General features: G+C 38.6%; 1 protein-coding gene and 1 pseudogene across 1 annotated transcript in view; both read left to right on the top strand.

Moving 5' to 3' along the window:
• Positions 1 to 23,834, top strand: part of CDKL5 (cyclin dependent kinase like 5) — a 200,074-nt gene that overhangs the window by 99,217 nt on the left and 77,023 nt on the right. The gene's annotated exons all lie outside the window — the stretch shown is intronic.
• Positions 6,496 to 7,620, top strand: LOC114223621 (gap junction alpha-1 protein-like; annotated as a pseudogene).

The following is a 23,834-nucleotide window of genomic DNA, read 5'->3' as shown; positions in this document are numbered from 1 at the left end:
TTTTTTAAATTTATTTGAGAGAGAGAGAATGAGAGATAGAGAGCACGAGAGGGAAGAGGGTCAGAGGGAGAAGCAGACTCCCTGCTGAGCAGGGAGCCCGACATGGGACTTGATCCCAGGACTCCAGGATCATGACCTGAGCTGAAGTTGCTTAACCAACTGAGCCACCCAGGCGCCCTTCCTTTTGATTTTAATTGACCATTTTATATGATTCTGTTTTCTGTCATGTCTTAGTATGCCCATTATACTTCTTTTCAAAAGATTTTAAGGGGGTGCCTGGGTGGCTCAGTTGGTTAAGCGACTGCCTTGGGCTTAGGTCATGATCCTGGAGTCCTGGGATCGAGTCCTGCATCGGGGGGGGGGGTGTCCCTGCTCAGCAGGGAGTCTGCTTCTCCCTCTGACCCTCCCTCCTCTCATGTGCGCTCTCTCTCTCTCTCTCTCTCTCATTCTCTCTCTTTCAAATAAATAAATAAATAATCTTAAAAAAAAGATTTTTAGTCATTGCCCTAGAGTTTACTGTATACATTTACAACTTACCTAAGTCCACCATCAGATAAATGTATTCTGCTTCTTAGGCACTGCATGTACCTTAAACTAGAATTTTCCCAATTCCTCCTTCCCATCCTTGTAACATTGCTGTCATTCATTTTACTTATCCATATGCTATAATCAGTGAATACATTGTTACTCTTGTTACTTTGAATGGTTATCTATTAATTAAGAATAGGAAAAACAGATTTTATTTTGCCTTCATTTATTCCTTCTCCAGTGCTCTTATTTTGTGTAGATCTGACTTTATGACCTGTATAATTTTCCTTCCCTAAAGAACTTTTTAAAACAGCTCTTACTAGCCTGGTCTGTTAAAAAATTCCCTCAGTTTTTGTTTATCTGAAAAAGTATTTCTCCTTCACTTTTGAAGGATAATTTCACTGAATACTTTGTAGGTTGGTGGGTTTTTCCCCCCACAACACTTTACATATTTCACTTCATGGCTTCTGAAAAAATTTGGATGTATTGCCTGTCCTTGTTCTCTGTAGGTAAGATATCTTTTCCCCTGGTTGATTTCATGATTTTATGTTTGATTTTTCTGTAGTTTGAATATGATGTCGTTTAGGTGTAGTTTTTTTTATATTTATCTTGCTTGGTCTGCTCTGAGCTTTTTTGATGTATGGTTTGGTGTCATTAATTTTAGAAGATTTTTGGCCATTGTTCCTTCAAATATTTCTTTTCCTTTTTCTCATTTTTTTCCTTCTGGTAATCCGGTTATACCTTTTGTAATTGTTCTGTAGTTCTTAGATACTGTGTTCTGCTTTATAATATTTCTTTTTTCTCTTTGCATTTAGTTTGGGAAGTTTCTGTTGAAATATTTTTAAATTCACTAATTCTTTCCTTGGCCATATCCAATCTATTGATAAGTCCTTTAAAAGCATTCATTTTGTTAGTGTTTTTTACTTGTAGTATTTCTTTTAATTCTTCGTAGAATTGTGTATGCTTACATTACCCATCTGTACTTGCATGTTGTCTACTTTTTCCATTAGAGTTCTTAACAGTGAACTCATAGTTATTTTAAATTCCCTATCTGAAATTATTCCTGATAATCCCCAAATCTGTGCCATATCTGAGTCTGGTTCTGATGTGTGCTTTGTCTCCTCAGACTGCCTTTTGTCTTGCCTTTTCGCACGCTTTTTAATGTTTTTTAAAACCCAAATGGGGGCGCCTGAGTGGCTCAGTCGGTTAAGCGTTTTCTGCTTCTCCCTCTCCCTTTCTCTCTGCTGCTCACTCTGCTTGTGCTCACTCTCTCTGTCAAATAAATAAATAAAATCTTAAAAAAAAGAAACAAACCCAGATAGGATATATCGGGCAATAGGAACTGAGGTAAATAGGCATTTAGTGTAATGTTTTAGGTTATTTGGCTTGGGGCTGGGCTGTTAAATGTTGTACGCGTAGGTGCCAGAGGCTTCAGTTTCCTCTAGTGTCTTTTTGTTTATTTTTCTCCCCCATTGTCTTTGTGTTTCCCTAAGAACTCCTTTTTAAATAGTTTAAGTAGTTAATAATTTAAATAGCTCCTTGTAACTCTTTCTGTTGAAATCCGCTGTTACTGTACCAGAACCTTGTGACCTGGTGGTAGAGTATGGGGAAGAGGAAGTGTTCTATAATCTTAGGACCAAATCTTAAGTCTTTTGGTGGGCCTGAGTCCTGGCCTGCAACCTTCAGAAGTATTTTTTAGCCTTTTTCTCCCCTTATTTTTAGGTGAAGCAAGAAGGCTAGAGGGGCTGTAGCTGGCTAATTTCCCCTCTCCCAGGACAAACATGTAAGGCTCTGGTAATTTTCCCTTTGAGTGTTGGCCTTTGTTATGGAGAACATTCTAGGTTTATTTCAAAACTGTTACTTTTTCCCTGGGTGTTTTTCAAAATGATTATGTTCCCCTTCTTCCTCAAAAGGGGCAAGGTTTTTATTGGATCTTTACTGTGGGCATATTTCAAAATTGTTACTTTTATATTTTTTCTAACTCTTACCCAAAAGGGGAGGAGATCATTCTTGGATCTTCATGTTCAGAACCTGGTAAAGTCCTGGAGGTAAAGCCAAGAGAGTGTGGAGGGCCCTCCTAAGACTTGGTCGCTAGGAGTTCTTACTTGGCAAGCCTTTGTCAAAATTACCATTTTTCTCCCTAGTGTATTGCTCTAGTGCCTACCGCTCCAGGTAAGCTGTTCTTGGGTGTGATTCTATTTGCCTGTCTCTCCAGATTTTAGGAGTTCAGTTTGCCATGTCCTTAATTCTCTGATAAGCCTAAGGAAAGTTGATTTTCAGTGTTTTTTTTCTTTTTTTTTTCCTCTTGCTGTAAGGATAGGAGTGACAATATTCAGACACTTTATTTGTTGGGACTGAAACCTGACGCTTTATGTTTATGTTTTAAAATTGGAAATACCTTGTCCAGTTTAAAAATAATTGTTCAGCAAGAGACTTAATTTCTCTATGAACCATTTGCTTGGCTGAGATGACTCATTCTTATTTTCATCTCTTTGAATCTTGGATCTATATATTTTCAAAGTGCTTAGCAAGAACTTCTTCAGAACAAAATATTTGAAAAACTTACGATCTTCTTATAGTTCTAGAAAATTGCTAATAACTTTACCCTAAATTAACTGGAATTATTGATTTTCTCCCTCCCCATCACCCCCAGCACTGTTTTTAATCAGATACCTTTTAGAATCGGTGCTAAAGTAGTTTCAGGGATTATTGTCTTTAACCTTCATTTGTTATTACTTTACCCTACTTGTTTTTGAAAAAGTAACTCAATTTTCTGAGGCATTTTGAAATCTCTGGAGACTAAGCACTGTTTAAAATTTGAAAAACTAATGAGAATAAATGCCTAACTCTTATGCTGCCAGTGGTTTATTTTCAATTAACCTTGAAGAATGTATTAATTATAAACTGTAGATCTTGGTGACTTTAGCCTAATAGGATTATTTTTAGAATCTGCATGATAAAGGACAATTTGGCTAAAATGTGTTATTTAAGCAACTGAGAAAGTACAGTGTATACTTCAAAGCCTTGTAATTTGATTACTTGCTAAAAAATTGCATTTGGGGAACCTTCAGTTCTTATCCTTGGAGAACAGTTGTAACCAACCTTGGGCAATTGAGACATTGTACATTACATTAATCTTGCCCTCTTTTTTTAGGTTTCATTTTAAGTTTTATTTTTCTCACTGAATCTACTGTGAGGAATAGCTGTTAAACCAAGAAACAAATCAGCTGAATGGTATTTAAGATTGATTATTAGTTGGCAATCTCATGTTTAAGAAATATTTTTCTCTTTTAATTTTCTTAATTGTTTAAAATGAATATCTGTCTTTGGGAATGAAAGTTTTTCAGGAGGGAGAATTAAAATGTTAACCATTATGGGTTTTATCTTAACATACTAAATAAAATTTGTTTTTAGAAATGATGAGTTCATGTTGTATTGAAAGAATTTGATTGAAAATAATTATTTTTTGCCACGTAATAATTAGTTGTGGTTTGTTTTAAAGTAAGCTCCAGGGCTCCTGGCTGGCTCAGTTGTTGGAGCATGCAACTCTTGATTTCAGGGTCGTGTGTTTGAGACCATGTTGGGTGTAGAGATTACTTAAAAATAAAATCTTAAAAAAAAAATAAAGGAAGATCCATTTGTCTAGCATGATTTGAATCAGAGGCAGAAACTTTTACTTAGGCTTTTGCTTACAGACATTTCTTATAAAGAAATAGGGCTGTCGGGAGGAAAGGGAGAAAGAAGAGCAGGTCTTCAGTAGGGGCACAGTTATGGGTTGTGCCCCACGCCAGCTCCCACCAACCCTGAACAGATTAGTAGTCGGTATCTGTGTTTCTCCTCCTGAAACTTAAACCCTCCCTTAAAGCCCTCCCAAAACTGGTGATATAACAGTCTCCTAGAAGAAACCCACACGAATGAACACAGTGTATTAATATTTTAGTCTTAACAGAAAAGCTTCCATGTGTTCACATTTCAAAGGAGATAGTGGTTCACATTCAGTAAATAAGTATTTAAGTTGAGGCCTCTGTTGGCTGGATCCTGACTTGCAATTTCCAGTTAAGAAGGGAGCTGTAGCCCCTCTTTTTTTTTTTTTTTTTTTTTTTTTGGTCCTGATCTTGCTACTTTATGCTAACTGGGATGGCAGCTACCTTTACAAAATGTCCCTTCATTCACCATAGCATTCAGGACCACAGTGCCAGGATTGGTCATCTGTTACCCTCTCTAGGGGAGAGACTCTCAGGGTCACCCCCATGATTCTTGACATCCTCTTCTACTTTTTGTCACCACCAAAACTCACTGGCTAACCATTTTAGCACAGAACCCTCATCCCTGTACTGCTCAGTACATTCAGTTGTACCCTCTCTTCCCCCAGTCTTCCTACAGACCCCTAGAGCTCCTGAACTGCCATTAGTAATTTCTCCCTCAGTTTCAGTCTTGCCGCAGCATCACAGTATAATCATGCTTTCTGCTCCTGGATTTCTCTGCTGCTGCTAAGCAGATGCCTGAGGTAGCCTCCTCCAGCACCGGTCTTGGGCTGTGCTACCTCTACTTAATACCTGGTAACCAGTTTGCCTGCCTTTGAGCTCCCTGAGTACAGTGAGTTCTCCCACCCTCAAAGCTTTGCCCATGCTGGCTTCCATTGCGGCTAATAGTTTTCAGACTCTGCCTGGCTGACTCTATACAGACTGATCTGGATTTCCTTGAGTTAATTTCTGTCAGTACCTATTTTGTTTTTACTTCTTAGTACTTATTTAAGATTGCAATTCTATATTCATTTAGCCTTTTTCATTGATTCTAAGATGTACATTTCCCCTCACATTTCTGAAATCAAGGCACCTCTTAACACTGGATGCCTTGATTGCTTTCTGAATGGTAAGTAACATAATGGTTTATCTTATAATCGGTTGTGTCTTAGACTTAGTAAAATACTGGACTTTTTTTTTTTTTTCAAAGTAGACTCCACGGAGTTCAATGCGGAGCTTGAGCTCACAACCCTGAGATAAAGAATCAGTTAACTGACTGAGCCACCCAGGCACCCCTAAAATATTGTACTTTTAATGATGTGTTTCCTCTAGTTAATTGCAAGTTGCACAAGTACAGGAATTCTGTTTTACTCGCCCATAGGGACCAGTGCCCAGTATAGTACCTGGTATCTAGTAGGCACTGAATAAATAATGCTGGGATGAATATCATTATATATTTGGTTCCTCCCCCCCCACCCCCCCTTTTAAAGTAGTCTCCACACCAACACAGGGCTTGAACTCACAACCTGGAGATCAAGAATCACACGCTCTACTGACTAAGCCAGCCAGGCACCCCTATCATTACCTACTTTGGAAATCGTGGCCCTAATAATGTTTGAAGATGAATTGGTCAATATATGCATGTGAATTTTTAATTCAGTTTCTGTGTTTCAGTCTTTATCTTTGAAGATTGCTTTATTCTGGAATTGAAGGAAACCTTTAGATGTGTTTATGTTTCCTCATTTTTTTTTTAGATTTTATTTATTTATTTGACAGAGCACACAAGCAGGGGGGGGCAGCAGGCAGAGGGAGAGGGAGAAGCAGGCTCCCTGCTGAGCAGGGAGCCCGATGGGGGGCTCGATCCCAGGACCCTGGGATCATGACCTGAGCCGAAGGCAGACCCTTAACCAACTGAGCCACCCAGGCACCCCTAAGTTGTTCCCTCATTTATGTAATTTGTCCCATTATTGATATATGTACATCCTTATTTAAGAGTATTTGCTCACCATGTATGAAAATGAATCCACATAAGCTTTTATTAGGTATCAGCAGTTGTCTTTCATTAGGAAGAAGAGTGAGGAAGGTACCAAAGGGTGTAGCAGACTTTTAAACTTCAGAAAGTTTTCAGTGCTTGAACTTAACTTTTTCATTTTACTTCATCCTCCAAGGAGTGCAATCACTTGGTGTCCTACTTCACTTCTTTTAAGCCAAAGAACAGCGAACAGGCAACATGAGTGACTGGAGTGCCTTAGGCCAACTCCTTGACAAGGTTCAAGCTTACTCCACCCCTGGAGGGAAGGTGTGGCTTTCGGTCCTTTTCATTTTCCGAATCCTGCTACTGGGGACAGCGATTGAATCAGCCTGGGATGATGAGCAGTTTGCCTTTCGTTGTAATACTCGGCAGCCTGGTTGTGAAAACGTCTGCTATGATAAGTCCTTCCCGATCTCTCATGTGCGCTTCTGGGTCCTGCAGATCATAATTGTGTCCGTCCCCTCACTCTTGTACCTAGTGCATGTATTCTACCTGATACGCAAGGAAGAGAAGTTGAAAAAGAGAGGGGAGAAACTCAGAGTCACTCAAAACGCTGGTGTCAACATGGAAGTGCACTTGCAGGAAATCGAAATTGAGATCAAGAATTTCAAATATAGCATTGAAGAACACTGTAAGGTGAATATGAGAAGGAGTTTGCTGCGAATCTATACCATTAGTGTCTTCTTCAAGTCTGTTTTTGAGGTGGCCTTCCTGCTGATCCAGTGGTACATCTATGGATTCAGCCTGAACGCGGTTTACACTTGCAAGCGAGACCCCTGCCCTCATCAGGTGGACTGCTTCCTCTCTCGCCCCACAGAGAAAAGCATCTTCATTCTCTTCATGCTGGTGGTGTCCTTGGTGTCTCTTGCTTTGAACATCCTTGAGTTACTCTGTCTCTTCTTCAAGGGCATTAAGGACCATGTGAAGGATCCAGAGAGTGAGCCTTACCTTGATTCATCTGGTCTGCCAAGCCCCTCCACTGACTCTTCATCAGTTGTTCCTCTCTCCACCATGTCCCTTCCCAGGGACAAGGTGGTTCCTGGAAACAGAAACAGTTCTTCCAGCCGCAGTTACAATAAACAAGGAAATGAGCAAAGCCATGCTAAACAGAGTGCATAGCAAGATCTAATAGGGCAGGCAGGAAGCACCACCTCCAGCTTGCACGCATAGCCTTTTGATTTCCCTGATAATAATAATTCTGGGGGTGGGGGTGGGCATGACAAAAGTAGCTACTGGGTGGTAGTCATTGTAGACCAGCAGCCATTCTGCAAAGCCAGCAGTCATGCCAGCAGCAGGCTTAATGACCTAGAGATCTAGACACATGCCTGAAAACATTATGATTCTGCTCAATTGTTAAAGAAAAGGAAGGTACAGTGGAGAGTGTACTTTTGTTCCAGAGGAGGTGGTACTCAACGTCAGTTAGGCTTAACAGACATAAAGGGTTCTTTTTGGGGGGGTCTGGGATAGGAGAGGAGAAAGGGGGGGATTAATGGAGGAACATAGTTGGTATTTGAAATGGTTGACTCGAAGAATTTACATTCTAAATAAAAGTTGCATTAGGTGGCACATAAGTAAGGACTTTTTGTCTCCCATATTTCCTGAGAATGGTTCAGTGTATATGAAAGAGTGATAGATATCTGTCATGTATTGGTACAAACAGATGCAATATAAACTCATGAACATGGATTTTTAAAATAATGCAGGGTTCAAATTTGAGCCTTTCTCATGGATTTTGTGGTGTGGGCTGTATGATGTTTACATAATTCCTACTGTGAAAGTGAGAAACACTCTTCCCTCCCCAAAGTGCCCCCCTTTACCCAGTTTAGCCTATTATGGATACTGGTTCTACTCATTGTGAGTTTTTTCGTTTTAGAAAGATATCAGGAATGATGTCCTTTTTCTGAAATGTAATGCCTGACACTTGAATGATAGGACTTTTAGTTCTGTCAACAGCACTCATTAATGTGAGAAACTTAAAAAGAATGCTTAGAGCTGGACTATTAAATGTTCTTACATGAATTTTACAGTAACTGATAGTGCTTGGCTTTATTTTACTTAATAAATCCTACATAATCATTATTTTAGAACTCATATTCTGTTAATGAGTTTGGTAGGCAGTCTTTTGGGATGGCCAGTGTTTTTGATGTTTGTTCTAAGATTTTATTTGGAATGCAAGAAAGGTTGAAAGAGGTTTGAGTATTACTTATGTAACTAATGTGTTGGAAATATATACTAAAGAAATCTGTTTATTCAAATGACTTTTCTAAAACTCACAGATGGTTGGTGAAAATGCTGAGCTTCATACTTTGTTCTTGCATGACAGCTACATGAACAGTTTTGTACACTAAATGGTTTAACATTTCACATTAAACTAATGTCATGTTCAGCTTTATTAAATGCAAATGTAGACCTAGTCCATCATATATTCTAGAGAATGTTCTTTATTTAATAAAGTTTTAAAGAGAGCAACCTGCCTGTCTGCCTCCTCTGAGAGTTTCTGGCTGCATTTATCTTCCCTAGTCTTTTGAACTCTTGGTACATCTTAATCTAAGCAGAATCTACTACAGAGTTTTAGAAACAGAATTGCAGTGATTCTATTACAGAAGGTTTTAGTATTAGCATCTTTAATTATATATAGCAGGATCACAGATAGACCCACTACATAGATGTGCAAAAAATGTAGCTTCTTTTTTTTCTTTTAACTGATTGATCTACTCTTCATCAGAAGCTTCTTCCCACCCCACAGGGCAGAAGGAAGGAGAAGATGGGAACAACTGAAATGTTAAACCTGCCAATGAACAGCATCTTGCTCTGACAGTTTAAACAGTCTCATTTGTAAAACCCACTCTCTTGGCTCATTAAAGAGTCTTTCAGATTTCCTTCTCACAAACTTTTGTGAGGAATAAGCACAGTTATTTACTAATGGGATGTGTGTTTCTATGGGGCACTGCAAAACCTCTGAAATCTTAGATTGGACTTCTGTTTCACATTGATTTTCATATATTGCTTGCTTGATTTTGTTAAAATTTTTATCTTGAGATAATTACAGATTTACATGCAATGGTAAGAAATAATAGATTCCATGTATCTTTCAACTAATTGCTCCCAATAGTAACATCTTGTATAACTATAGTAGAATATTATAACCAGAAAACTGACATTGATATAATCCATTGACCTTATTCATATTTCACCAATTTAACATGCACTCATGCGTGCACACGTGTGTCGTTTTTAACACTTGTGTAGGTTCATGTGGCCCCCACAGTCAAGATATGGAACAGTTTTATGACAAGGATCCCTTGTGCTGTTGATAGCCACGGTTGCACTCCTCCATGCCCCTCTCCCTAACTCTTTGCAACCACTAATCTGTTCATCTCTATAATTTTGTCTTCTCAAGAATACTATTTAAATGGAATGGTACAGTGCATAACCTTTTGAGATTGGCATTTTTCTCAGCAAAACTCCCTTGAGACCCATCCAAATTTTTGTATGAACCAGTAGGTTTTTTAATTTAATTTTTTTAATTTTTTTATTGCTGAGTAGTAGTCCATAGTATGGAGGTACCACTGTTTATTCACCTGTTGAAGGACCTTTAGGTTGTTTCCAGGTTTTGGCTATTACAAATAAAGCTGTTTGAACATTTGTGTATAGGTTTTTTTGTGAACAAAAGTTTTCATTTCCCTGCGATAAATGCTCAAGATTGTTACTGCTGAGTTGTAAGTGAATATATAGTTTTATAAGAAACTGGCATGTTCTTTTTCCAGAGTGGTTTACATTCCCATCAATAATATATGAGTGATCTCATTTCTCTACATGCTCACCAGCATTTGGTATTATCACTGTTTTTTATTTTAGCCATTCTAATAGGTGTGTAGATGATCTCATTGTGGTTTAAATTTGCATTTTTCTAATGGCTAATAATGTTGAGCATCTTTTCATGTGCTTAATTGGGATCTGTGTCCTCTTCAGTGAGATATCTGTTTCTTCTGTCCATTTTCTAATTGGATTCTTTGTTTATTACTATTGAGTTTAAGGAGTTAAAAATATATATTTATATTATGGGTTAAAATCCTTTGTTGGATATGCTTGAAAATATTTTCTCCCTGCTTGTAGCTTGTTTTTCATCACTCAATAAGGTCTTCCACAGAGCAAATTATTTTAATTTCGATAAGATCATTTATCAGTTTTTCCTTTTATGGATTGTGTTTTTGGTGGTAAGTCTAAGAACTTTTTGTCTAGTCCTATATCCTAAAGATTTTCTTCTTTGTTTTCTAAAAGTTTTATAGGTTTACCTTTAAGTAAATGTAAGTCCATGATCTTGCTTTTAAGTCCATGATCGATTTTGAGTAAATTTTTGTATTAGTTGTGAGATTTTAGGTTGAGGCATTTTTCTTCTCATGTTGTCTCATCTTGTCTAGTCTCTTTTCTTTCTTGGCTGTGGAGTCCAATTGCTGTAGCACCACCATTTGTGGAAAAGTCTCTCCTTCCTCAGTTGAATTGCTTTTGCAGGCAAAAATCAGTTAGATGTATCTGTGTGGCCCTATTGATCTGTGTGTTTATCCCTCTGCCAGTATCACACTGTTCTGTAGCTCTGTAGTAAGCCTTAACATCAGGTATAGTGATTCCTCTCATTTTATTCTGCTTTTTCAAAATTTCTTCAGCAATTCCAGGTCACGTGCCTTTCCATTTTCATTTTAGAATAAATTTGCCTATATCTACAAAACTCTTGCTGGGATTTTTTGTAGGAATTCCATTAAAGCTATATATCAATTTGCGGAAAATTGACATCTTGTTGAGTTTTCTAATACATGAGTATAGTATGTTTCTCAATTAACTTAGGGCTTCTTCAGTTTTTTTCATTAACATTTTGTAATTTGTGGGATACAGATCCTGTACATATTTCATTAAGTTTATATCGGACTATTTCATTTCCTTGGAGTAACTTTTTTTAAGATTTTTATTTACTTATTTTAGAGACAGAGAGAGAATAAGTGCGGGGGGGAGGAGCAGAGGGAGAGGGACAAGCAGACTCCGTGCTGAGCGTGGAGCCCCACACGGGTCAGTCCCATGACCCCGAGATCATGACCTGAGCTGAAATCAAGAGTCTGACGCATGGACTGAGCCACCCAGGCACCCCTTTCCTTGGAGTAATTGTAAATGGTATTTTGCTTTTAACCTCTGTCTCCCATTTTTGTTGTTTGCATATAGAAATGTGATTGATTGGGGTGCCTGGGTGGCACAGTCCGTTAAGCCACCAACTCTTGGTTTCGACTCAGGTCATGATCGCAGGGTCCTGGGATTGAGTGCTATGTTGGGCTCTGTGCTCAGCACAGAGTCTGCTTGAAGTTCTCTCTCCCTCTTCCTCAGCCCCTCCTTCTCGTGCTGTCTGTTTCTCTATCTAAAATAAATATGTAAATAAATCTTAAAAAAAAAGAAATGTGATTGATTTTTGTGTGTTGATCTTGTATTCTACAATCTTGCTAAACTTATTAGTTCTAGGAGGTTTTGGTGGATTCTTGAGATTTTTTGTGTGTGTGTAGATGATCATGTCATCTGCAAATAGTGCCAGTTTTATTCCTTTGTTTACAGTCTTTTTATTTCTTTTTCTTGGCTTATTACTCTTATTAGAACTTCCAATACTGTGTTCAGTAGTAGTGATGAGAGCAGACATTCTTTTCATGTTCCTGATCTTAGGGAAAAAGCATTCGGTCTTTCACTGTTAAATATGTTAGCTCTAGGGTTTTGTGGATGATATTTATAAAGCTTGAAAGAAACTTACCTTCTATTTCTAGTTAGCCAGAGTTTTTTTTTTTTAATCATAAACTGGTGTTTGATTTTGTCATTCTTTTATTGTATCAGTTGATATGATTATATGATTTTTCTTCTTTACCCTGTTGACATGGTTTTCAAATGTTGAATCAGCCTTGCATATCTAGAATAAATCCAACTGGTCATGGTACACAGTTCTTTCTATATATCACTGGATTTGAAATGCTAATATATTGTTGAGGATTTTTGTACGTGAGTTCGTAAGAGATGCTGGTCTAAACTTTTTTTTTTTTTTGGTGCTGTCTTTGTCAGGTTTTGATATCATTGTATTAGTAGCCTCATAAAATGAGTTGGGAAATGTTTCCTCCTCTTCTAATTTCTGGAAGAGATTGTGTAAAATTGGCGTTAATTCTCCTTTGAATGCTTGGTAGAATTCTCTAGTGAACCCATATGAGCCTGAAGTTTTTTTTATTGGGAACTTTAAAATTACAAATTCAATTAATAATTATACAACTATTTAAATTGTTTATTTCATCTTGGTTATGTTTGGTAGTTTGTGGTTTTCCAGGAATTGGCCTATTCCTTCTAAGTTGTGAAACTTAAGGAGTGTGAAGTTTATGGTAATGGCCATGGGATTCTAGGGATCTCTCCCCTGTTTTGTTACTGATATTGATGATTTTCATCTTCTCTTTATGTTTATCAGTCTTGCTAGAAGTTTATCAATTTTACTCTTTTAGCAGGACCAGTTTTAGCTTCATTGATTTTCTTAATTTTTTTTAAAGATTTTATTTATTTATTTGAGAGAGAGAGAATGAGAGAGAGCACGAGAGGGAAGAGGGTCAGAGGGAGAAGCAGACTCCCTGCCAAGCAGGGAGCCCGATGTGGGACTCGATCCCGGGACTCCAGGATCATGACCTGAGCCGAAGGCAGTCGCTTAACCAACTGAGCCACCCAGGCGCCCTGATTTTCTTAATTTTTAAAATTTTTAAATTATTTTATTTTATTTTCCTGTTTGATATTTCACTGATTTCTGCTTTTATCTTTGTTTCCTTCTTGTTTTGGGCTCATTTCTTTTTCTGGTATTGAGGTAAGAATTTAGGTTATTGATTTGAGAACTTTCCTCTTTTCTAATGTGTGCATTTAGTGCTATAAATTTCTCTGTTAGTACTGCTTTCGCCGCATCACACATATTTTGATTTAATGTATTTTCATTAAGTTCTATGAAATTAAAATTTCCTTTGAGACTTTCTCTTTGTATGATGGCTACGTTGAAATTCTTGTCAAATAATTCTGCCATCTCTATGTTAGCATCTTTTGATAGTCTTTTCTCATTCTTGTTGAGGTTTTCCTAGTTCTTAGTATGATGACTGATTTTCTGTAGAAACCTGGACATTTTGGATATTATGTCATTAGACTGTCTTATTTAATCTTCTGTTTTATCTGGTCTTTTATGACAGTGCTCTGCAAGGTAGGGCACACAAATGGGGATGGTAGTTCAGTTTCCTCCTTCGGCCTCCATTGATACCAACTGGGGAGAGGCTCCTTGTTACTGATGTGAATGGGAGTTTGGCTTCTTACGTGGCCTTCACTGGCACTACCCTGGCAGGGGATTGGACATGCTTCCCACTTCACCCTTATTGATGTGAATAGAGCCAGTGTTTCATTTGGCTGGGGTAGGATGGTTGGTTATTGTCTAAATGTTTTCTGTCATGCTAGGCTGCTCCTTGCCTGGTCCTTTAGCTTGAGAGAGCAGGCTTTCATTGGGGCTATTTTTAATCTCTGCCCATGGGAGTTTCTGGGTCGCTTGTTGAAGTAGTTTTATTAAGGTTGCTTTGAAATCTTTGTCAGATTCTAACATCTGATTCATCTGTGTGGTGACATCTCTTGTCTTTTCTAATTCAAGTTGTGACTTTCATGGTCCTTGGTATGATTGATATATATATTTTTGGATATATGACCTCTGGACTTTATTTTTTTTTTTGTTCAGCAGTCAGCCTCCCTGTTGGGTGGTAGTCTGATGGCTGGCTAGATTTGTTCAGCTTCCTGCTTGCCACTCCCCCCCCCCCCATTGTTCTTACTCCCACTACCTCCTTGCAGAAGGGTGGGGTGGATGTTTACCTCCTCATTTGGCCCTGCTAACAGCTTCCCAGAGAAAAGTGGACCAGTGATTCACACTACCTTATTGCTTCTGCTCCATCCTGCAGACACCACTGTGGCAGAGGGGCCAGAGTACTGTTGCCTGCTTCTGCCTGGAGGGAGATGGAAAATCAGCTCTTGACTGGACTTGCCAATATGACAAGGCAGGGAATGGGAACTGTGCCTGCTTCTGCCAGGCAGGGGATGGAAGATTAGCTCCCTGCTCAACCCCACCAACAGGGACAGCCCCAGGTGGGGAGTTAGGGAGTTGGAGCCCTGCTGCCTGCTTCCTTGGGGGTGTGTGTGTGTGTGTGTGTGTGTGTGTGTGTGTGTGTGTGTGTGTGTGTGTGTGTGTAAGGAGTGTCTATCTGCTCAGCCCCGCTGAAACCTCAGTGGGATGTTTCTCTTGTTAGCTCATCCTTTTCCTGTCTTTTGGCTGTGAGAACAGACTTTTCTTGGCACTTCTTTATATTTGCCTCCTGTCGGTCCTAGGTTGGAGGCTTCTGCAGTACTCTTTTGGGGCTGCATAGGAGATAGTGGGGAAACCCAGGGAACTCACTGCCACGGTGTTCCTCAAGTCCTGAAGTCCCAAGGCAGTTGGCCACTTTCCCACCTTGTCTTCCTATGCTTAGTTGTATGTTATATACAGGGATTTTTAGTTTGAAGAGGAAGGACCTGGGAGAAGTGGGGCTACTCCATCTTTACCAAAACTAGAAGTCTCCACGTGTGTGTGTAAATTCTGTAAATATCGGTTTATATGATAACATCAGTTCTTGAAATAAACCATGTATCAGGCACTGTGATTGGCCCTGGGGACTATAGATGGTACTGAGATAGCATCCTTAACTTCAGAGACCTCACCATTTTGTAGAGTTTAAAGACCTGTGAAATAGATTTTAATTTGCCTCATAACACTGAGGTAGAAAACACAATTCTTTATTTTAGAAATGAAACTAATGGGACGCCTGGGTGACTCAGTTGTTAAGCATCTGCCTTTGGCTTGGGTCATGATTCCAGGGTCTTGGGGTCGAGCCCTGCATCAGGCTCCCCGCTTGGTGGGAAGCCTGCTTCTCCCTCTCCTACTCCCCGCTGCTTGTGTTCCCTCTCTCTCTGTGTCTCTCTCTGTCAAATAAATAAATAAAATCTTAAAAAAAAAAAAAAAAGAAATGAAACTAAATCTAGCTCCATACCATGTGGCTTGTGGCATTGGAGCTCCTTTGCTTCCCATTGACTAATGTAAGCCTTCTTTGGTTTATGAAGTGCCAGGCAAATGGGGAAGAGGCCTAATCCTTAAGTGCCTTGTTGTTCTCATGGTTACCATTGCTTGTTACTCTGGTTACCATTAAACCTTTTGCCAGGCACTACCCTCCAGTGGGCATTGTTTCCCTGGCCCCAGCTCTCCAGGCTATGGTGCTTAGTGATCAGACTGGAGGAATCTAGCCAAGTAACACCACTGTCCAAAGTCCTGGACACCCCTCTGCCTCATGCAGAAGTCCCAGCCCTGTGATCCTCCCAGTCCTGGAGGATCCTCTGCTCCTGGAAGAACATCAGCTCTCTTTGACATTAACCTATTGGATGGGAAGTTCAGCTCCACTGCCTTTGTAAGTCTGGGCTTTATAATAATGACTGTTAGTTCTCCCTAGGGACAGGAGAAGGCACCCCCTCCCCTCACCCCTAGGGACAAACCCCATGTTCTCTGAGTTCCTCTGGAAACATGTTTGGGTGATTTGGGAATGCCTAGAGCATTTTGAACTTTCTTCCTGATGATAGTCATAATAGTAGTAACATTTAGTTCATGTGCTGTTCTGAGCATTTTACTTGTATCCCCTTATTCAGTCCTAATAACAACCTCAGGAATAAGTGACGTTAGACACAATTTTCAGAAAAGGAAATTGAGGCACTGAGAAGTTAAGTAACTTGTCAAAGGTCACTTACCTGGTAAGTGGTAGAGCCATGATTTAAATTCAGGCAGTTTGGCTCTAGATCTGAAGTTCTTACCCTTCTTCTGGATGTGTGACAGTCTTTGAGTTTCACTTTGCTTTCTTATTATTTGTTTGAAATCAAGATTGTGTGTGAAGGAAGTGCTTCTGGTTTCTAAAAGGTATCATCAATTAAGTAATTTTATGTAATTAAAGACTTTCTAATTAGAAACACTTTGTTTCCTTTCTTATGAACCATATAGATCTGGCAAAGAGAGTACGAAAAATAACCAGTACATATCTTGTATTTTAAATTGTTTGGAGTACAGTCCTCTAATAATCAGATTTTTAAATTTGTTTCAGAAAGTAAGAAATAATTTTGTTAGAAATTTCTGCATTTTCTTTGGTTGTTTAGAGTTCAAGAGAAAATTTAGCCAGATTATATTGTATTATATACACCTATGATTTGTCACATCTGTTTATACATTTATGATATTTTCTATTGCTTTAGGTGCCTCTTTGTTCAAATACAGCTAGTAGAATAACTAGAAGGATGTGATTCACAAGTCATTATATTAATATTATCCATGCCATTAGATTTAAATTCTGCTTTCGGGGCTTATTGTACTTAGAATGTAATCAAGTTTTTCTGTTCAGGAGCGATTCATGCTGCCCTTTACCTTGCTTTTTCAGTGAAAATTTAAATTTTCTCATTTAAAATGAGTCAAGTTTTGTTTACATATTCCGTGTACTAGGTAGTGTAACAGTTTGTTCTATTCTTTATAAACACAGTGTTGAATATAAAATTTGTCGTGTTTTGTTAGAGAATAATGTATAATTTCTCTTAAAATAATTCATTGATTTGCATTTTTCATGTCTTTGGTGTTTAAATTTCCACAGGCACTTACCCACTATGTGACTTATCTGAAGCAGATCTTTCTAATTCATATTGATTTATTATCAATGCCACTTAAATACATTCTTTGTTGATATATAAAGGGATCTTTGTTAGTTCTAGCTCAAGAGAAACCACAGGAGTGAGTTTTAGAACTTAAAGTTAATTCATTAAGTAGACATTTATTAAAGCACCTGCTGTAGTGAGTTCTGCTGGATGTTTGGGATAAAGAACAAAAAGGGCATGGTTCATGATTGTGGAGAGCCCACATTCCAGAAGAAAAAGGCTCATGACAGCATAGTGGTTAGAATGTGGTCTCTGCCCTTGAGTAGTTCATAGGCTGTTGGAGCATGAGAATGTTAAGAAACAAATAGGTCACTCATTTCAAAACTCAGGTGGTTGGTCTTTTTAACAAGATAACTATTTCAGTCTTTATTTTCTGTGATGTTTTTAGTTAAAATTTAAATATCTCTATTCTCTGTGTGTCCATGGCTTCATTTCTTCTTGGTCCCTGTAAGATCCTTAAGAGGTACTTAGAGCAGCTAAAGTGCCTAACTCATTTAGCCTTTTTGCAGTGTCTTTCTGCTAGGTCTTAGGGGCATAGAGTTATGTGAAGCGCTTAGGCTTATGGGTCTTACAGTCTGAGGTGGGAAGTGAGGCTGAATGGCAAACCCCAGATTCCCACGCAGGTATGCTAAGATCCTGGTTGGAGGTGTGGATAGAGTGCTAGGGACCACAAAAAAGGAACATACAAAATAAGCTGGGGGATCTTGGAGTGCTTCCCAAAGGAGGGTTTTAAAGGAAAAAAAAGAATTAACTTGAAGTAGCAGGGTTGGTTTCTTGTGATTTAAGTACCAGCTAAAAACAAGTCACCTCCCTGGGTACTCCCTCACCCAAATAAATACTCTATTTGAATTGCTAGTAGAATAACTAGAAGGATGTGATTCACAAGTCATTATATTAATATTATCCATGCCATTAGATTTAAATTCTGTTTTGTTTAGCACAGTACCTGTCACCGGGTAGGAGCTTGAAAACTGTTTGTCGTTTGAATAAATGAATGAATGAAGAAAGGATGAATGCTGGAGGCAGAGTGTAAGCAAGTATATGTGAAGGTTCACTTGAGAAACTGCAAATAATTAGGTGTGACAGGAACAGGGTTTTTGTTGTTGTTTTGGGTTTTTTTGTTTTTTGTTTTTTTGAAGTTAGGAGATGAAGCATGGAGTTAAAACCTTATATTGGAAGCCTTGTAAAGCTGCCAGGCTGCATGGTATGTAATACATCTTTCTTTTCCTCAATCCTGTGATTGAAAGAGTATGTTTGAAATATCTGTTATGTGCAAACTGATGACCTCACTGAGGTCTTTGGAGAATATTCCTACAAGAGGATTTCAACTAGAATGCCTCAGTGATGTTCTTGACATCAAATAACCAGCCACACAAGAATTTTGTTCAGGTTATACAGTGTTTCTTGACTCATTCTCTCAAAACAATGAACTGCTTGAGACTTCTATTCCACAATTGTTTCAAAGGCATGGCCACTTCTGGGATTTTTGTCCTCTCCTTCTCTTTTGCTTTAGCTCTCAAGGTGGCGTGTTTGAAGTCATTCAGCTTCCTTTATGATGGTGGTAAACAGTTCCATGCCTGTACAAGATGGTACAGTTCATTTCTGTGGACATTTTTGTTACATAGCTATCATATGTAAGATAAAGTGCTGGGTACTTGGATATAAAGGCTAACCAGACTTTTTCAAGAATATTTAGGCTGTTGTTTTATGTTTGATACTCATCTCTTTCTATGGTAAGAGAAAGTGAATCTGACATTCTCTGGTTTTCTCCACAATGCATAAAAGATAAAATAAGTTTTAACTAAACTACTTTGAAAATAAGTTTTTAAGAAAAGAAAAACTGTTGCTACCTATGTTGAATGTAACTTTCAGTTTTCTTTTTTTTTTTTAAGATTTATTTATTTATTTGAGAGAGAGAATGAGATAGAACATGAGAGGGGGGAGGGTCAAAAGGAGAAGCAGACTCCCCGTGGAGCAGGGAGCCCGATGTGGGACTCGATCCCGGGACTCCAGGATCATGACCCGAGCCGAAGGCAGTCGCTTAACCAACTGAACCACCCAGGTGCCCTAATTTTCAGTTTTCTACGTGGATATGGTTACGGCAAAAAGTGGTGACTTGGAACTTGTTTCAGATTTTAGTTGTACCATTTTTGTTTGCATATGTGTGAGCATATCTATCAGAATGTATGATCATGACTTCCCTAGAGGTAATCCAGTTCAGTTGTTTGAACAGAGAGCTTCTGAGTTTGTTTCACTCTCCCTATCAGTCTTTCACATTTTGGCAACATCGTAGTAAGCTGGAGGACCTTATGCCTTAGTAGCCTAAACATGTTATATGGAACATAATTTCTGTTGCTTTTGAACTTTGGAGTTTCCTTAAGCATGTTTCTGTCCTAAATCCCAGGCATATTTCTCATGAGTTGGAAGAAAACATAATGTTTTGACTTTCTTCACCAGTTTTCAGTACTCTGATTTTCCTTCTTTTATAGGTAAATTTAAAAGTAGGCCCAGGGGCGCCTGGGAGGCTCAGTCGGTTAAACGGCTGATTTTGGCTGAGGTCATGATCCCGGGGTCCTGGGATCGAGCCCCAAGTCGGGCTCTCTGCTCGGCGGGGAGTCTGCTTCTCCCCCTCCCACTCCCCCTGCTTGTGCTCTTGCTCTGTCAAATAAATAAATAAAATCTTTAAAAAAAGTGAAAGTAGGGCCAAAAATCAAGAATTACAGATTTTACATTTTATATATGCATGTACGATTTATCAGCTTATTGATGAATGAAAGCAAAATGGAATCAGACATTCTTAAGCAGCAGTGATTTTATAATCACTTTAGTAGTAATGTTTCTAACTTGAGCAGAAGGTGTGAGTATATACTCATGGGTCTGGTTGTTGTTAGCGCTCCCAGAAAGCAGTGAGCAACTTGCCTCTATATTAGCTCTGCTATTGTTAGCATTCTATACATTGTTTACCCACCAATGTCTGCAAAACTTAAGTATGCTGACTTCATTGGTATCTACACAATTTCCTGGAAAAAATTGGCCCTGAGAAATAGGCACAGTCATTCCTTCCTTCGGTAAAGAAATCTGTAGCAAGCGGTCTATCACTAGTAAAACAGGACAGTAGATTTTGTCTTCATTTGGACCATATATTTTTATGTTGATCATCAGTGCATTTTAGTTATAAACGTTTTTTTTCTTTTCCCCTGTCATTGTACCTGAATCTTTATATATTTAACAGGGGTAATATTTATGGAATACCTGGTGATGTATCTTGGGTCAGTAAACTGGTTTTTTTCTTCTTTTTCTTCTGTCTTGGTTCCAGGTAAGAGAGTAGGGTGAATGCCTCTTTGTAGGGGAAATTACTGTGAGACTTAAAAGAGAGATGGAAGGTGCCAAAGGGGTGTGAGCAGAACAGGCTGAGTTAGGGCAGGCAAGTCTTGACAGTCTCTCCCCCCACCCCCCATTACCTCAGGGAACTGAAACTCTGGATTTAGGGAGACCATAGGTTGAGGGTAAATAAAGCTAAAAGTGAAGGAAGCTTATGCCCCATTCCCCTTTTGGAACTGAGGGAACTGCCTTGCAAAGTTGCCTCATCACAGTGGAAGCAGCAACAGCAGAGTAAAATGTGGCATGCTGTGGTTAGGTGGAGAGAAGATTCCTGGGTCTCTCTTCAGCTTGTGATTGGCTTCTAAGGAATCTCAAAGTTACTGCACACTCTAGGTGGCTGGGTTGAGAGCCAGTGAACCTATCAGTGGGGATGCTATGTTGAGGGGCAAGCCGATAACACTATGGTTGATAGCCAGGTCGTGGGTATAAATGAGATTGAGGAGTTGGATGTCTTCACCAATTAAAGATGAGAAGGGGCCAGACACCTGGGCTATAAGCCAAGAGCACATACCTGAGTCCACAGTCCCCATGGGGTCCAACAGCAACATTGGGCCAGTGCTCTGGGGTCCAGGCCTATAAGGAACCTTGTCTTGGAGACCAGAATCCCAGGGGACAGTACAAGGGCCTGTATTTATCTGAAAGCCTTTCCCTTACCACAATGAAGTTCTGTAACCCCAACCCACATCCATACATCCATCTGCCATCTTGGTAGAAACAGGGAGAAAATCTGAGGGGGAAACTGAGCATTTTCTTGAAAGAGACTATAAACCAGAAAAGACAGTTACTATAGAATGCAAATTAAATCAAGGTCACAGCTTGGAAAGAAAGGTTAAGTTATAGAAAATTAAAAAGCTACATTTTCTTGGCACATCTTAGATTTAGTCTTTGAGGATGTATTTGCAATGTTAAATGTAAATTTTGTACTCTTCGTTCACTATGGAACACAGCTTAAGTCAATGATTATCTGATTGAGGATATAGATTGCCTGCATTTGGCATGCCTAATTAATACTATCTTCTCAATTGACCACTAGAGGTGAAGTTTTCATTTTTTCATTGCTTATTGTTGTAAAATAAGGGCAAAATGAAATAAAACTCTAACACAATTGCACAATAACTAGAGTAGGACATGATGGTTAATATTACTAAACTGAAATGCTGTCTGACAGGCATCATTGCCATGTACTCTTTGAAATTTCCTTTCATTTGTGGATATAATCACGGTCTGAGTGTGGTTGTAGACAAAGTGATTTAAGAGCATCTGTATATAATGCCTGAAAGGGTTATATAAAAATCAGGTATATCCCAAATTTTGTATGATCTATAAATACGGAGCTAAACTGGTTTGGAAGTCTCTCTGTTGAAAAGAATTGCTATTTGCTCTGCCATAGAAGTTAGTGAAAATTGTTCTTTGGGTGCCTGATTTTCCATCTTAACTGCATTTATTTTTTGAACTTTTTATTAATTATATTAACAGGGTAGCAAGTTTATATTGGTCTATAACTATGAGGTGAATTATTTTTAAGTCATTTTATTTTTTATTATTTTTTGTAGTATTTTTTTAATTTTTAAATTAACATGTTTTATTGACATTATATTATATACATATAATGTATTATTTGTTTCAGTGGTACAGGTCTGTGATTCATCAGTCTTACACAACACCCAGAACTCACCACAACACATACCCTTCCCAATGTCCATCACCCAGCCACCCCATCCCCCCCCACCACCCCCCCTCCAGCAACCCTCAGTTTGTTTCCTGAGATTAAGAGTCTCTCTTATGCTTTGTCTCCCTCTCTGGTTTCATCTTGTTTCATTTTTTCCTCTCTTCCCCAATGATCCTCTGCCTTGTTTCTTAAATTCTGCGTATCAGTGAGATCATATGATAACTGTCTTTCTCTGATTGACTTATTTTGCTTAGCATAATACCCTCTAGTTCCATCCATATCATTGCAAATGGCAAGATTTCATTTTTTTTTTGATGGCTGCTTAAATAATTCATTTTAAATCAACTTTTTTGAGGTATAATTTGCATATAAGCATATGCCTTCTTATATACAATAAGATGTACCCATTTTAAGTGTACAGTTCTGTGTGAATTAGTTTCCTTAATTCATCATGGTTACATCCTTTGATATCATCAGCCAATGTCCAGGTTGATATTGATCCACCAACAGGCATTCTGGGCCTATTAGAAGTACTTACAAGGGCTTTCTGGGTATGTGGGTTAGCTTGTATTTATCAACTAAATGTTCCTAGACTTTTATGGTTTTTATTATATTCTGGCTCCAAGTCTCACAGTATTACTGGATATATTTATTTTTAATGTTCAAATAAAAATAGTTGAAGACTTTAGTGTAGGAATTCCAGTGGCCTCCTTAAGAATGTGGCTTATAGCGGCACCTGGGTGGCTCAGTTGGTTAAGCATCTGCCTTGGGCTCAGGTCATGATCTCAGGGTCCTGGGATCAAGCCCTGCATCTGGCTCCCTTTTCAGTGGGGAGTCTGCTTCTCTCTCTGCCCCTCCTCCCCTCTCTGGCACTTTCTCTTTCTCTCTCTCTCCACAAATAAATAAAACCTTAAAAAAAAAACAAAACCCAATGTGGCTTATATTTACAAGAGAGCCTCTCCCTCTGATTTTTTCTTCCCACAAAACTCATGGTCTTTTATCCCACCTGTAGAGGCTCTTCCCTTCTTTCTGTTCCACATGGGCCCAAGCTTTACCCCTTTTTTTTGACTTCCCCCGAATACCACTAATACAAAATTACTGGATGTTCGTAGCACATTTGCACTAAGGATTTGGCGACCATGATACTAAACAACAACATAGGCATCGTGTTAGCCAGTTCTCAGATCTGTGACTCTTTCCATCATTGGGAATGTTTCATATCACACAAATATTAGATATTAGTAGTTATGTGACATCTCTGTTTTCATATTATGTTTTTCTAGGCTAGAGGAAATATCTCACTAGCTTTGTCTCAGAATGGAGTAGAGGTGATGGTGAGGGATAACAATCTTTATTTTATTGTTTCAGGTGGAGAAATAAATCAATAAATACTAATTTTTTAATTTAGTAAGCCTTCTTATATAACTTGGTAAGTATTGGCAACCTTGTAACTGCAGCCATTTTATAGTAATGCTAAAAAAGAAATTTTTAACAGAAAGAAAGCATATCAGTTTTGCAGTACATTTTTATGATCTGTAGGAGGCCAGAGTAGCCAAATAGCAAAACAGGTTTTTATTTATTTTTTTAAAAAGATTTTATTTATTTGAGAGAGACAGTAAGAGACAGCATTAGCAGGGGGAGGGGCAGAGGGAGAGGGAGAAGCATACTCCCCTCTGAGCAGGGAGCCCAAGGA

Source organism: Eumetopias jubatus, unplaced genomic scaffold (assembly GCF_037043125.1).
Source record: "Eumetopias jubatus isolate StellerSeaLion01/CBP00866 unplaced genomic scaffold, mEumJub1_p1.0 scaffold_11, whole genome shotgun sequence".
In the NCBI taxonomy this organism is placed as follows: domain Eukaryota; kingdom Metazoa; phylum Chordata; class Mammalia; order Carnivora; family Otariidae; genus Eumetopias; species Eumetopias jubatus.
This window is presented reverse-complemented; position numbering and strand designations above follow the sequence as displayed.